Source organism: Macrobrachium rosenbergii, chromosome 51 (assembly GCF_040412425.1).
Source record: "Macrobrachium rosenbergii isolate ZJJX-2024 chromosome 51, ASM4041242v1, whole genome shotgun sequence".
Taxonomy (NCBI): Eukaryota; Metazoa; Arthropoda; class Malacostraca; order Decapoda; family Palaemonidae; genus Macrobrachium; species Macrobrachium rosenbergii.
In genome coordinates, this window is record NC_089791.1 from 65,315,156 (window position 1) to 65,320,155 (window position 5,000).

Below are 5,000 nucleotides of genomic sequence, written 5' to 3' on the forward strand. Positions count from 1 at the left end.
CCCCCATACCCAAGTAAACAAGTAAACACCAATTCCACTTTTTAGTATCTCACCCCCATACCCCAAGTAAACACCAATTCCACTTTTTAGTATCTCACCCCCATACCCCAAGTAAACACGAATTCCACTTTTTAGTATCTCACCCCCATACCCCAAGTAAACACGAATTCCACTTTAGTATCTCACCCCCATACCCCAAGTAAACACGAATTCCACTTTTTAGTATCTCACCCCATATCCCAAGTACACGCGAATTCCTATTTTTAGTATCTTTCCCCCATACCCCAATTAAACACGAATTCCACTTTTTACCCCAATTAAACAGAATTCCCCCATACCCCAATTAAACACGAATTCCACTTTTTAGTATCTCACCCCCATGCCACAAGTAAACACGAATTCCACTTCTTAGTATCTCACCCCCATACCCCAAGCACACGTGAATTCCACTTTTTAGTACCTCATCCCCATATCCCAAGTAAACATGAATTCTGCTTTTTAGTATCTCACCCCCATACCCCAAGTACACGCGAATTCCACTTTTTGGTATCTCACCCCCCTACTCCAAGTAAACACGAATTCCAGTTTGGAGTATCTTACCCCCATACTGCAAATAAACACGAATTCCACTTTGGAGTACCTCCCCCATACTCCAAGTACACACGAATTTCATTTTGGAGTATCGGTAAATTTATGCAAAAATTGCTCTTTAGTAGATGGACATGATTGGCTGTTAGGTGGTCAAGGATTACTGTTTACAGTTCAATATTCATGTATGAATCTTGAAGCAGGAAAGTCATAATGGTCCCAACAAATGATATCAAACTCAAGGACATCGCAGCATCATTATTTTCTGTTTTATTTGTAAAAGCTGATGAGTAGTTTTGACACATCAATTATTGTCAAAATATTATCTGTGCAGCTCTAGAAATGATAATTCCTTTGATCGAAGAACATCATCAATATTATGTAGTAAGAATTAAAAACAAATTAAACGGCAGCGAATGATCCTGAAGAGTAATGTGACGCTAGGTACTAATATAATTTCATATAAAGACAGTGAACACTCATTTTAAGAAATTGTATAAAAACCTCCATCAATAAAGATTATTCTTGTTATGAGAATACAAATGCACATAAATGCCATTTTGTACTTCATAAAATGATTGATGTTGACAACATTAAGAAATATGAGAAAACGTTTACACCTATTGAAGATAAGTGAAGAGTCAATGAGAGATTTCATAAGCAACCTGAATACATGAGGGGAATATTTTCAGAACGTCGAAAATACTGAGCGCAATATTTAACTAGTTCTGATAATCCAGATCCAGCTACTGGAAATGCTGGTCATTTCTTACGACAGGTTGCCAGGGGACGATAACGAAATCCTTTGGACACACTGGCTACGGTATAGTCGTTTTATTACTTCCGTGCAACCTATTCCTTACGGTTAACTCTCCAAATTGCAAATTATTTTCGTTTTGCTTCTGTTTATCTCCAGTTGACAGAACTAAACAGCTCTTATAATCGGTTTTTTATTGTCTCCCCTACTGGGGAACAGAGATTTCTGGGTTTTTCTTATATGACTTTCACTCAAATGTATTAAATTAACGATCTTTCAGTCTTTTGCTTTACACTATCACGTTTGAAACTTTACATCTGACCATTACTATTTTCTCAGAACCTCGAAATGCGATACAGACCTAATTCAGAGGACCAAAAAATTCAGGCAAACTTGAGGCCAGGTGCAGATCTAGCCATGAGAAAGTGGCCTAACAAACCGTACTCGTTGTAAAATAATTACAAATAAAGTGATTCTGCAGTCACACAGTATGGTTTATTTGCTCACTGATTTGATTTTACGAAATCTATTAGGGCACTTGCGGCCATCCACCGCTTAAGACAGTGAAAAGAGGGAGCTGGAGTGGTTAGACATTTAGATAAAGAGGCCCAGAAATTACAGATGATGAAGTGCATGGATTTAAAGATGGAACCGGGAGAAAACCTCACACTTGCACGAAGAAATAACAGTTAGAGAGGTTGAATAGCAAGACTGAAGAAAGGAAGTGGGAATGGAGGTAGAGTAATAGTCTAAAAAATGAATGCAGCTAGGGACCTCAAGGACGCTGCAAACACCCTTCACCAATGCTTACATTGCACCACTTGAGGTGCACTGACGACATTACCCTTCTATGGGGCCCTTTTTTGTTAATAAGGTCAATTTAGGATAAATGGATAATAAATGGTCTCCACACTGTGACACATTTTCATGCTTCAGACTTTGCATTATTTTAGGCTTTCCCAAGAAATGCTTTCTCCTTGAGCTATTTTTATATAACTGTTATATAAAGAATCTACCCGAGTTAAAATTTTCTACAGCTAAATCCAGAACACCTTGAATTTTTCTGGCATGATTAATCCTTTTCCTTCAAAAATTCCAATAACTTCCTGGTGGATGTATGATGCCAAAATAAATTTGAAGCACAAAAATAAGCTCACGCCCTCCAGTAATTAAAATCGTATTTCATATGTTTCTCAAAACTTTCATTATTAACTTTCAGATACACAGGAAGTGAAGCATATAAAACATTAGTGATAAATATTAGAACTCAAAAGACAATGGTTTCAATTCAGTCGAACGCAATTTGACATACGTGCATGCATACGGCCATACACTTTGCACTTTACCCTTCAAATGCGGAAAGACGGATGGAATAATTAAAGAAATATGGCTGAGGGGAAAAGACCCCAATAACCAACCCTGAATCACAAAAGATACGACCAATTTATCTTTGAAGAGAATGGGAGCTAACAAACAAATTATACCCTGAACGCTGAGGCTCTCCAAGATATTAAATCCCAAGATAAACACTCCAAGAGCGACCACTGCAAAAGGCATTATTTATTAGATGATCAAAGCAAAAGGCAAACAGAACGCACATAATGAATTGCCGGGGGAGATCCTTCCAAAGTAAACGAAACAGAGGTTTAAAAAACATATATATGCATTAAAATGGGTCACGGAGGACAAGGAAAGACGTTTCCGTGTGGGAGGCAACAGAAAGAACGGAAGGCTGATAATGACGAAAAATAATATTATTTCCAGTGCAATTAAAATATAAAAGGAATAAAAAGGAAACAAATTCATGCCACCTAATATTTTACATCTCTACGCAATAATTACCATAAAGTGAAGACAGTCACGTAGGCTACAGCCTAGGAACATCAACTTGAATCATCAAGGGGTATATATCAAAATCACGGTTACGGTCGATATTACCTTTCAATTATATCTGAATTCACACACCTAACTGACAGTAGATCCCTAGTATTTGCATTTTACTGAAAGTTGGCTGGTAGACTACAACTCTGAACGACCTCTTATTAAAATAATATGTTTACATTTCAACAGGATCTTCCAATGAAACATCTTTAAAATTTCCATTAACACTGCTATCGCAATATCCACTTTCCAGAAAGTAGCATTTTGGAAACTGTTCCCAATTTCAGACACTTTTCACGTTCTTATCGCCAGTATATACTCATTTCATCTGACTAGCATTCATTTAAATTCATATTATTCATTTAAATTCATATCATGTTGATTTGCATTTATTTACATACTATAATAGATACGCATCACTGAACAATGCCTCGAATAACTTGCAATAAAGTGCTAAAGAATATAATCCTCGAAAACACAAACGACACTCGGGAGACTAGGAGGTAAAGGGAAATACAGAAAGAAGAGCTCTCACTTATTAAAAAATAAAAAAAACAATTTAGTAAATTAATAAAAGATAAAAATATATTAAAATGCAACGAGAATAATGTTAGGGTAGTAATGCATTGCGCCTTCGCTTGAAGTTTTGAAGTTCCAATTTAAGCAATGTGAAAAACATGGCCTACGGTAATATTTATCAGAGAGCATCCGAAATGTCCTTGGCTCACCTACACTTATCCACTATAAAGGTACGATTTTCCAATGGCTGAAGTCAACATACGGCATATCTTGTAACTTATTTATATAGATAGATTGATAGATATACAGATAGAAAGAATATAGGATTTAGGCCAAAGACAAAGCGCTAGGACCTACAGTATGAGGTCAATCAGCGCTGAGACGGAAATTGACAGTGAAAAGGTTTGAAAGGTGTAACATGAGGAAAACCTAGCAGTTACATTATGAATCAATTGTCAGGAGCGGGTGAATAGCAAGATGCAAGTAAGAGAATATGAACGGAGGTACAGTTAATAAGAATGAAAGGGATCGCAGTTAGGGGCGGAAGGGACGCTGCAATGACACTACGGTGCACCATGAGATGCACTAATGGGGATACGGGGATAGCAAAAAAAAAAAAAAAAAAAAGATTGAGATGCACGAATAAGCGCTTACAGGTGTGAAAGCCCTAATAGCAGGAAATTTGAATTTTGCACTTTAATGGAAGAGCGCATGCACACACAAAACTATCTCCCAGCTGTTTAAAAAAAAAAAAAACTTGAGCCACACACACACACACTCCTCTTTGTCTGAACACACGCTGCTCTTCCCCTAATAATCCTTCTATTATCTGTCTTTCTTAATCATATCCTACCATACAGTTTCCCCGAATGTATTAAGTATGGTTGTCGTCCGTCTACCACCTTTTACTTTATAATCATTTCTCTCGTCCTTTCCTTTGTAATCTTTCTCTCCTCAACCATACCTTACAAACTTTGGTAAGCCTTTAACCTGGTCTGCTATTATCTTCAGCAACAGCCATTTTCAAAATCATTCTGATATTTACATTAACCCATCAATTTTGATAAATTATATATATATATATATATATATATATATATATATATATATATATATATATATATATATATATGATATACATACATATATATTTATATATATATATATATATATATATATATATATATATAAGATATACATATATAATATATATATATATATATATATATATATATATATATATATATATATATAT

The 5,000-nt window shown here is 35.6% G+C and overlaps 1 protein-coding gene across 1 annotated transcript in view; it reads right to left on the reverse strand.

Annotated features, from left to right (window-relative positions):
• The window catches only part of LOC136833467 (diacylglycerol lipase-alpha-like), a 213,395-nt gene that overhangs the window by 61,824 nt on the left and 146,571 nt on the right, over positions 1–5,000 (reverse strand).